This window comes from Bufo gargarizans, unplaced genomic scaffold (assembly GCF_014858855.1).
Source record: "Bufo gargarizans isolate SCDJY-AF-19 unplaced genomic scaffold, ASM1485885v1 original_scaffold_1597_pilon, whole genome shotgun sequence".
NCBI lineage: Eukaryota > Metazoa > Chordata > Amphibia > Anura > Bufonidae > Bufo > Bufo gargarizans.
Genome location: NW_025334430.1, coordinates 198150 through 210261, shown reverse-complemented (window position 1 = coordinate 210261; position 12112 = coordinate 198150).

Genomic DNA, 12112 nt, shown 5'->3' with positions numbered 1-12112 from the left:
GAATTAGTCTGCATGTCATAGCAGAGAATGAGGCTTCACGTCAGCCACCACTGCAACAGTCCATTGGCATATATTTAGGCCCAGCACACACACAGGCAGAGGAGAGAGGTCCCGTAACAGAGAATCTGTCTTCATGTCAGCAGAGAATTAGTCTGCATGTCATAGCAGAGAATGAGGCTTCACGTCACCCACCACTGCAACAGTCCATTGGCATATATTTAGGCCTAGCACACAGGCAGAGCAGAGAGGTCCCGTAACAGACAATCTGGCTTCATGACAGCAGAGAATCAGTCTGCATGTCATAGCAGAGAATGAGGCTTCACGTCACCCACCACTGCAACAGTCCATTGGCATATATTTAGGCCTAGCACACAGGCAGAGCAGAGAGGTCCCGTAACAGACAATCTGGCTTCATGTCAGCAGAGAATCAGTCTGCATGTCATAGCAGAGAATGAGGCTTCACGTCACCCACCACTGCAACAGTCCATTGGCATATATTTAGGCCTAGCACACAGGCAGAGCAGAGAGGTCCCGTAACAGACGATCTGGCTTCATGTCAGCAGAGAATCAGTCTGCATGTCATAGCAGAGAATCAGGCTTCACGTCAGCCACCACTGCAACAGTCCATTGTCATAAATTTAGGCCCAGCACCCAGGCAGAGGAGAGAGGTCCCGTAACAGACAATCTGGCTTCATGTCAGCAGAGAATTAGTCTGCATGTAATAGCAGAGAATCAGGCTTCATGTCAGCCACCACTGCAACAGTCCATTGGCATATATTTAGGCCTAGCACACAGGCAGAGGAGAGGTTCATTCAACTTTGGGTAGCATCGCAATATAATGGTAAAATGAAAATAAAAATAGGATTGAATGAGGAAGTGCCCTGGAGTCCAATAATATATGGTTATGGGGAGGTAGTTAATGTCTAATCTGGACAAGGGACGGACAGGTCCTGTGGGATCCATGCCTGGTTCATTTTTATGAACGTCAGCTTGTCCACATTGGCTGTAGACAGGCGGCTGCGTTTGTCTGTAATGACGCCCCCTGCCGTGCTGAATACACGTTCAGACAAAACGCTGGCTGCCGGGCAGGCCAGCACCTCCAAGGCATAAAAGGCTAGCTCTGGCCACGTGGACAATTTAGAGACCCAGAAGTTGAATGGGGCCGAACCATCAGTCAGTACGTGGAGGGGTGTGCACACGTACTGTTCCACCATGTTAGTGAAATGTTGCCTCCTGCTAACACGTTGCGTATCAGGTGGTGGTGCAGTTAGCTGTGGCGTGTTGACAAAAGTTTTCCACATCTCTGCCATGCTAACCCTGCCCTCAGAGGAGCTGGCCGTGACACAGCTGCCTTGGCGACCTCTTGCTCCTCCTCTGCCTTGGCCTTGGGCTTCCACTTGTTCCCCTGTGACATTTGGGAATGCTCTCAGTAGCGCGTCTACCAACGTGCGCTTGTACTCGCGCATCTTCCTATCACGCTCCAGTGCAGGAAGTAAGGTGGGCACATTGTCTTTGTAGCGTGGATCCAGCAGGGTGGCAACCCAGTAGTCCGCACAGGTTAAAATGTGGGCAACTCTGCTGTCGTTGCGCAGGCACTGCAGCATGTAGTCGCTCATGTGTGCCAGGCTGCCCAGGGGTAAGGACAAGCTGTCCTCTGTGGGAGGCGTATCGTCATCGTCCTGCCTTTCCCCCCAGCCACGCACCAGTGATGGACCCGAGCTGCGTTGGGTGCCACCCCGCTGTGACCATGCTTCATCCTCATCCTCCTCCACCTCCTCCTCATCCTCGTCCTCCTCGTCCTCCAGTAGTGGGCCCTGGCTGGCCACATTTGTACCTGGCCTCTGCTGTTGCCAAAAACCTCCCTCTGAGTCACTTCGAAGAGACTGGCCTGAAAGTGCTAAAAATGACCCCTCTTCCTCATCCTCCTCCTCCTCCTCCTCCTGGGCCACCTCCTCTTCCATCATCGCCCTAAGTGTTTTCTCAAGGAGACATAGAAGTGGTATTGTAACGCTGATAACGGTGTCATCGCCACTGGCCATGTTGGTGGAGTACTCGAAACAGCGCAACAGGGCACACAGGTCTCGCATGGAGGCCCAGTCATTGGTGGTGAAGTGGTGCTGTTCTGTAGTGCGACTGACCCGTGCGTGCTGCAGCTGAAACTCCACTATGGCCTGCTGCTGCTCGCACAGTCTGTCCAGCATGTGCAAGGTGGAGTTCCACCTGGTGGGCACGTCGCATATGAGGCGGTGAGCGGGAAGGCCGAAGTTACGCTGTAGCGCAGACAGGCGAGCAGCGGCAGGATGTGAACGCCGGAAGCGCGAACAGACGGCCCGCACTTTATGCAGCAGCTCTGACATGTCGGGGTAGTTGTGAATGAACTTCTGCACCACCAAATTCAGCACATGCGCCAAGCAAGGGATGTGCGTCAAATTGGCTAGTCCCAGAGCTGCAACGAGATTTCGCCCATTATCACACACCACCAGGCCGGGCTTGAGGCTCACCGGCAGCAACCACTCGTCGGTCTGTTGTTCAATACCCCGCCACAACTCCTGTGCGGTGTGGGGCCTGTCCCCCAAACATATGAGTTTCAGAATGGCCTGCTGACGTTTACCCCGGGCTGTGCTGAAGTTGGTGGTGAAGGTGTGTGGCTGACTGGATGAGCAGGTGGAAGAAGAGGAGGAGGAAGCCGAGAAGGAGGAGGTGGCAACAGGAGGCAAAGAATGTTGCCCTGCGATCCTTGGCGGCGGCAGGACGTGCGCCAAACAGCTCTCCGCCTGGGGCCCAGCTGCCACTACATTTACCCAGTGTGCAGTTAGGGAGATATAGCGTCCCTGGCCGTGCTTACTGGTCCACGTATCTGTGGTTAGGTGGACCTTGCTACAGATGGCGTTGCGCAGTGCACACTTGATTTTATCGGATACTTGGTTGTGCAGGGAAGGCACGGCTCTCTTGGAGAAGTAGTGCCGGCTGGGAACAACATACTGTGGGACAGCAAGCGACATGAGCTGTTTGAAGCTGTCTGTGTCCACCAGCCTAAATGACAGCATTTCATAGGCCAGTAGTTTAGAAATGCTGGCATTCAGGGCCAGGGATCGAGGGTGGCTAGGTGGGAATTTACGCTTTCTATCAAATGTTTGTGAGATGGAGAGCTGAACGCTGGCGTGTGACATGGTTGAGACGCTTGGTGACGGAGGTGGTGGTGGTGGTGTTGGTGGTACATCCCCTGTTTGCTGGGCGGCAGGTGCCAACGTTCCTCCAGAGGCGGAGGAAGAGGCCGAGGCGGCAGCAGCAGAATAGGCCGAGGCGGCAGCAGCAGAAGAGGTAGCAGGGGGAGCCTGAGTGACTTCCTTGGTTTTAAGGTGTTTACTCCACTGCAGTTCATGCTTTGCATGCAGGTGCCTGGTCATGCAGGTTGTGCTCAGGTTCAGAACGTTAATGCCTCGCTTCAGGCTCTGATGGCACAGCGTGCAAACCACTCGGGTCTTGTCGTCAGCACATTGTTTGAAGAAGTGCCATGCCAGGGAACTCCTTGAAGCTGCCTTTGGGGTGCTCGGTCCCAGATGGCGGCGGTCAGTAGCAGGCGGAGTCTCTTGGCGGCGGGTGTTCTGCTTTTGCCCACTGCTCCCTCTTTTGCTACGCTGTTGGCTCGGTCTCACCACTGCCTCTTCCTCCGAACTGTGAAAGTCAGTGGCACGACCTTCATTCCATGTGGGGTCTAGGACCTCATCGTCCCCTGCATCGTCTTCCACCCAGTCTTGATCCCTGACCTCCTGTTCAGTCTGCACACTGCAGAAAGACGCAGCAGTTGGCACCTGTGTTTCGTCATCATCAGAGACATGCTGAGGTGGTATTCCCATGTCCTCATCATCAGGAAACATAAGTGGTTGTGCGTCAGTGCATTCTATGTCTTTCACCGCTGGGGAAGGGCTAGGTGGATGCCCTTGGGAAACCCTGCCAGCGGAGTCTTCAAACAGCATAAGAGACTGCTGCATAACTTGAGGCTGAGACAGTTTCCCTGGTATGCATGGGGGTGATGTGACAGACTGATGGGGTTGGTTTTCAGGCGCCATCTGTGCGCTTTCTGCAGAAGACTGGGTGGGAGATAATGTGAACGTGCTGGATCCACTGTCGGCCACCCAATTGACTAATGCCTGTACCTGCTCAGGCCTTACCATCCTTAGAACGGCATTGGGCCCCACCATATATCGCTGTAAATTCTGGCGGCTACTGGGACCTGAGGTAGTTGGTACACTAGGACGTGTGGATGTGGCAGAACGGCCACGTCCTCTCCCAGCACCAGAGGGTCCACTAACACCACCACGACCATGTCCACGTCCGCGTCCCTTACTAGATGTTTTTCTCATTGTTATGGTTCACCACAACAACAAATATATTATTTGGCCCAATGTATTGTATTCAAATTCAGCGGGATATAAGTTTGAGGCCTAGTATTTAGGCGCTGGGTGACCGGTATGGATTTAGTGACAGAATTAGACTTGGAAATGCACAGAAGCGTGTGTGTGAAGTTATTCTGAATGACCCAATGTGCACCTTGAATATTATATACCCTTTTTGGGATAGATTTCAAATAGCTCTGATATAGCAGGAACCACTAAATTATGAAATTGCTAAATTGGGAATTGTACTTCAACCCAGAACAAAAAATGTGCTTTGACGGACACTAAATATCTTGCCCAGCAACAACAGTACAGCGGTGGGTAACGAGAGATTTAGAGGGATTTAAATTTGAGGCCTAGTATTTAGGCGCTGGGTGACAGGTATGGGTTTAGTGACAGAATTAGACTTGGAAATACACAGTAGCGGGTGTGTGTGAAGTTATTCTGAATGACCCAATGTGCACCTTCAATATTATATACCCTTTTTGGGATAGATTTCAAATAGCTCTGATATAGCAGGAACCACTAAATTATGAAATTGCTAAATTGGGAATTGTATTTCAACCCAGAACAAGAAATGTGCTTGAACGGACACTAAATAACTCGCCCAGCTACAGCACTAGGGACAGATTTAGCTGGATATAAATTTGAGGCCTAGTATTTAGGCGCTGGGTGACCGGTATGGATTTAGTGACAGAATTAGACTGGGATATGGCCAAAAAATGAACAGACTATTGCTGGTTAAATGCACTTGGTGTGACAGCTTCACCCTGATGTAGGCTTTAGCCAAAAAACAACCACACCATTGAGGGTTAAATGCACTTGGTGACAGGCGCAGCTTGCCCCTGATTTTGTATATGGCCAAAAAATGAACAGACTATTGCTGGTTAAATGCACTTGGTGTGACAGCTTCACCCTGATGTAGGCTTTAGCCAAAAAACAACCACACCATTGAGGGTTAAATGCACTTGGTGACAGGCGCAGCTTGCCCCTGATTTTGTATATGGCCAAAAAATGAACAGACTATTGCTGGTTAAATGCACTTGGTGTGACAGCTTCACCCTGATGTAGGCTTTAGCCAAAAAACAACCACACCATTGAGGGTTAAATGCACTTGGTCGCAGCTTGTGCTGGCGCACCACAAGACACAAAATGGCCGCCGATCACCCCAGAAAAATGAGACTGACAAACGGTCTGTGCAGCCTAAAAACAGTGAGCAATTGAGGATCAGCAGCTCAATGATCCACAGCTGCAGATCGATCAGTTAATCAAGTCCTTTGGAGGAGTTAATCTGCCTAATCTCGCCCTACTGTCGCAGCCGCAACCTCTCCCTACGCTAATCAGAGCAGAGTGACGGGCGGCGCTATGTGACTCCAGCTTAAATAGAGGCTGGGTCACATGGTGCTCTGGCCAATCACAGCCATGCCAATAGTAGGCATGGCTGTGATGGCCTCTTGGGGCAAGTAGTATGACGCTTGTTGATTGGCTGCCTTTCAAAAAGCGCCAAGAAAGCGTCACAAAAGCGCGAAGAAAGCGACGAACACCGAACCCGAACCCGGACTTTTACGAAAATGTCCGGGTTCGGGTCCGTGTCACGGACACCCCAAAATTCGGTACGAACCCGAACTATACAGTTCGAGTTCGCTCATCCCTAGTATTTAGTAACATAAATGTCACTGAGAAATCTACCCTTAAAATATATATTTTAAAATATTCCCACATGAAGAAACAAAAAATAATAATAAATTAAAGATCAGATAATACAATTGGATATCAATCACATTAGGAGGGATACAGTGTAATCCCCTAATGTGGTCACTCACGGTTTAAACCTAACTGTTGGAAGCGATCACTCCATCACATTACTTTCTGGATATTGTCATGTTCTGGATATTATCAGATGCTGCAGCAGAAAACCATCTCGTGTGTTGATAGCATAATCCAGATAAATAGAAATAATGCTGATAGGCAGGTGGGACACTTTCCCTCAAAGTCTGCAAAATCCCTGCCTAAAAGCGGAGTAATCACCCCGAAAAGGGTGGCCCCACCCAAGGTGAGCCACCCAAAATTCTCAGTTTTTGGGAAGCAGCAGTACAATGTGGATGTGTAAGAGGTGAGATATGTAGGGGTAATAGTGGCAGCAATAGTAGTTAGCAAGGACAATAGTGGCTGTGTAGGGGCAGTAGCTGTGGCAAGTGCAATGTGGCACCCCCCAGGGCTAATCGTGTCCAAGGTTTTTAGGAATGCTGAGTGGTAATGTGGCCCTATTAGTTTTGTGTGTTTCACGGTGCTTCTACCTGGATACCATCAATTCCCGAGGTTAGGCTCCAAGGCAATAAAGGTGAAAGTGATAGGTGGTGGAGTAAGAGTCCAAACTTAAAAGTTCAACAGCTTTACTTGAATAAACTTGCATCCAGACAATAAATGATCTTTCTCTTGGCTGCAGCAAGTTTTGGGGTAAGCTGGCAGGCAAACTTGGATATTCTGCTTTCTCTCTCTGCTTTGCTAAACTCAGGCTTTAGTCTGGTAGCTGGATTTCATGACTGTTCTGGTACCTTTTGAGCAGGGTGCCTTGGGCTGTTGACTTCCTCGTGATACTCTATCTATATCTGTAAAGAGTCAGAGGCTTTATGAGCTGCTTCCATTTTGAAACTCCTGCTGCAGAACGGGTGGACATTCCCTTCTCTGCGCTATCTTGACTCATCTGTATCCAACTCTAGACTCAACTTAACTAGAACTGACTATAGCTTCCTGCAACCCCTCCCTTGGTAGGAAGAACTAGCCCACTTCTGCCCAACAGGGGGAGAATGGAACGGTAAGTTCCATTCTAACTAAAGATCTCTCTCACTCTCGCATTGCCAAATACACTGCCAAATGCTTGTGAACCAGGCACGGTACATGAACATAACAGTTTAACAGCAATACTATTAATGCACAGTCTAGGAGGAATTTCTCCCCTGGTTATAAACATGCCACAATGTTTGGGGTTTTTGAGCATTTTCTCCCATGGCCACTTTATTTCAGTTATTTTTCTTGATATGTTTACAATGTGCCATTGCGTACTGCTGGTAGCATTCTGTTGCACCTGGTAGCCTGTGCCACATGGCCTGTTATAGGTGGGGCTTGCAGCCTTATAATCTCTCCCACTTCCTGAGTGATCTCACTATGGAGGTATATGGAAGTTTGACTGTAAGTTGTATCTTAGCAACTCTCAGACTGTTGTTCACACTCCGTATGTAGGTTAGTGGTAGGAACCCATGCCACGCTGAGATACCTTGACGGTGGTGCAAAAGGGCTCTGATGTGTTCCTGACTGGAATACATTGGCTAAAATCTGAGTTCTTAACATCAGCTTGAGGGATAAGCCAGTGTTGTCAGTTGCATATCATTGTGGTGCACTTTTTGCAGTGATTTATGTATTTTTATATTTGCATCCACACATTATACCATCTTGTGTAGGATGCCATTGTGGTGCATGTGGTCCGCTGCCGACATCCTCCATTGTATGCATTTTTGCTGGGGATTGCCATTAGCAATGGATCACATGTGGAGGAATTGCTCCCTCGGTTATAAACACGCCACAGTGTTTGGGGTTTTTGAGTATTTCTTCACATGGCCACTTTATTTCAGTAATTTTTCACAGTCTAGGAGGACTTGGAATAAATACACACATGACATTGTTAACAATTAGAGACAGTAGCAAGGTGAAGGAATGGTAGTACCACTCTGGGGTACTACACAAGACCATAGATTTGTGACTGTCTAAGAGTAAGTGGCTGTAGGAGGAACAACAGCTGTGAACGCAGCAGCAGCCCTACTATACGAAACATGATTGGGTTGATGATAAATAGCCAACATCAGAAATGGCAGATCTATTTGTTACCACAGCCAGAAGTGTGTGAAAACACACATGGATCCATGCCTCATTTATTTTGATAAATGTTATGTTTTCTGCACTTGCCAATGTTAAATTTGTCCATTTGGTTGTGATGATGGCTAGTGTTGAGCGCGAATATTCGAATATCGAAATTTTTTCGCAAATATCGGCACTTCAATATAGTGATATAAATTCGATATTTCGAATATTCTTTTTTATTTTTTTTATTTTTTATATTTTTTTTTCTTTCCCACTTCCCTAAAGTTGTTCTTACCTGTCCTTTGGATTCCTAGCTTCCTGGCTGCTCCAGTCAGTGCCCGTTGCCGCTTCAGCCGACTTGCGTGCTCATGGAGCGTCCCCATCACCATGGGAACGTCTCCATATACTAGAATGTACTGTCGGATTTGAGAATTACGTTGAAATCGCAATTCGATTATTTCAAGTTATAATATTCGAATTTCGATTTTAACTTAAAGGCTACTCTCCTATTGAAATAGCAATGCGATTATTTCAAGTTATAATAATCGAATTTCGATTTTAACTTAGCACTTTTATATTCCATATTCGTTAATTCTAGCCTAATATGGAATATAGCAGTGCCAAGTTAAAATCGAAATTCGATTATTATAACTTGAATTAATCGAATTGCGATTTCAACTTGGACCTGGTTTACTATGGTTGGCTTGGTAGAATTAGCGAATATGACGAATATATTCGTTATATTCCACAAAACGAATATGGCGAATGTATTCGTTATATTCCACAAAACGAAGATAACGAAATAGTCTCCATCTTCGTTTTAGCTACCTATTCATCAACTTCGCTAATTCTAGCAATCATATAGGAAAGTTTACTATAGAGACAGCTAAGTTTAATTCGCTATGCGATTATATGACTGCTTTTTAAAAAAAAAACAAATGGAATAATTATAATACCTGATAATTATTATAATTATTCTATTTATAAAAAAAAGCAAAGGAATATAATTGCATAGCGAATTAAACTTAGCTGTCTCTATAGTAAACTTTCCTATATGATTGCTAGAATTAGTGAAGTTGATGAATAGGTAGCTAAAACGAAGATGCAGAATACTTCGTTATCTTCGTTTTGTGGAATATGACGAATACATTCGTTATCTTCGTTTTGTGGAATATAACGAATATATTCGTCATATTCGCTAATTCTACCAAGCCATTGAAGCCAACCATAGTAAACCAGGTCCAAGTTGAAATCGCCATGCGATTAATATAACTCGAAGTAATCGCATGGCGATTTCAACTAGGTAATTACATTCCTCCGCTCTCACACTCCTTCATCCAGCATAGGGCTGCTTCCCCAGGCTGTCAATCCAAGTCACCTCCCCCTCCTAACCCTACTATCCACAGCAAAGACAAAGACTTATATACTACCGGCACATACTGCAGCGCAGTGTCCGGCTTCACGTCTCACTCTGCCGATTCGGTTGTGTGCAGAGCAGTAGTTATGATTGCGATATTATGTCCCAGTTGTATATTCAGATTGTTACACCAGGGTGGAGGGGGGGGGGAGAGCTTGGACATAATATCGCTATCATAACTACTGCTCTGCACGCAGCCAAATCGGCAGAGTGAGACAAAAATTTGCAAAGAAAGATAGCCTAATCCCTAATTAAAGAAATAAAAATACATTCAGTACAAATATATATTACTGCATATGGTGTTACTTTACTTTATGAATAAAAATGAATAATTTATATACATGTACATGTGCGTGTATATAAATATATATTATAATTATTATTATTTATATTATAATATAACTTGTAATATATTTTTATATTTGTAAAAAATGCATTGCTAGTTATCAATAATATCAGTATTTACATTTCTATGCAGTCATGCATTGCGATTGGTAGTGGAACTATGTATATACACAATATACTGCTGCACTGGATATAAATATAACATAAAAAACTTCTGGGGATTTAAGCTTATATTAGCAAATGTATATCAAATGAACTTTACTGAGGCTCTGAATAAGGTTGCACCCCATACCCCCTCCCCCTACAGGCAGTCTGTGAATGAGATCGCACGCTATCTCTCTACACACTGATGCCCTGCCCTCCCATTCACTGAAAGCCGGTAGACAAAAGGAACTCCCTGTTTGGGGGAAGGGGGGTATTGTCTGCAGGCTGAAAGTGCAGGTTATTTTCTGGCTGGAGACCCTTTCACTGCGCTTCTGGTGGAGTACGTGTTTATTAACTAAAATCAGGACAATAGCTAAAATAATGACCAGCAATAAAAAATAGCAATACATATAAATAAGTGATAGATCCAGGAGCATACACAAACAAATAAATTAATATCCCATAAATACTGTAGGTCCTTCACTAACTGCCGGCTGTCTCTGTTATATGGCAAATTCCATTAAAAGATCGAAGCGCTGACATTGATAGTTACTTACCAACTACTGACACCTTGTCTATACTGCAACAAATTGCTGTGAACTTTGATACATATATATATATATATATATATATACAGGTCCTTTTCAAAAAATTAGCATATTGTGATAAAGTTCATTATTTTCTGTAATGTACTGATAAACATTAGACTTTCATATATTTTAGATTCATTACACACCAACTGAAGTAGTTCAAGCCTTTTATTGTTTTAATATTGATGATTTTGGCATACAGCTCATGGAAACCCAAATTTCCTATCTCAAAAAATTAGCATATTTCATCCGACCAATAAAAGAAAAGTGTTTTTAATACAAAAATAGTCAACCTTTAAATAATTATGTTCAGTTATGCATTCAATACTTGGTCGGGAATCCTTTTGCAGAAATCACTGCTTCAATGCGGCGTGGCATGGAGGCAATCAGCCTGTGGCACTGCTGAGGTGTTATGGAGGCCCAGGATGCTTCGATAGCGGCCTTAAGCTCATCCAGAGTGTTGGGTCTTGCGTCTCTCAACTTTCTCTTCCCAATATCCCACAGATTCTCTATGGGGTTCAGGTCAGGAGAGTTGGCAGGCCAATTGAGCACAGTAATACCATGGTCAGTAAACCATTTACCAGTGGTTTTGGCACTGTGAGCAGGTGCCAGGTCATGCTGAAAAATGAAATCTTCATCTCCATAAAGCTTTTCAGCAGATGGAAGCATGAAGTGCTCCAAAATCTCCTGATAGCTAGCTGCATTGACCCTGCCCTTGATAAAACACAGTGGACCAACACCAGCAGCTGACATGGCACCCCAGACCATCACTGACTGTGGGTACTTGACACTGGACTTCAGGCATTTTGGCATTTCCCTCTCCCCAGTCTTCCTCCAGACTCTGGCACCTTGATTTCCGAATGACATGCAACAGTCCAGTGCGGCTTCTCTGTAGCCCAGGTCAGGCGCTTCTGCCGCTGTTTCTGGTTCAAAAGTGGCTTGACCTGGGGAATGCGGCACCTGTAGCCAGTGGCGTACCGCCCATAGAGGCAGACCACGCCACTGCTATGGGGCCCGCGGCACTGGGGGGCCCGTAGCGCAGAGAAAGCCCCGCCCATCCTATTTGGCCCCGCCCACTCATGACCGGCTATGCGGCTGGCGCCGGCTGCTTTTCTCAAGTGCACTGATAAGTCATGTCACGTGACACATGTCGTGTGTCTAAAACTCTTATCTAATCTTTATCTTCTGCAATCGCCCGGCCTCGACGCACAGATTACAGCCCCCCACCCCCCCCTTGACCTGAGACTGACCCGGCTCACCTCACAGTGTCTCAGACGTGACCTGACCCTCCTCCTGACTCGGCGCGAGCCGCTGGCCAATCAGCACAAGGCAACTCTCTGTTGAGGCAGCTGCTGATTGGCCAG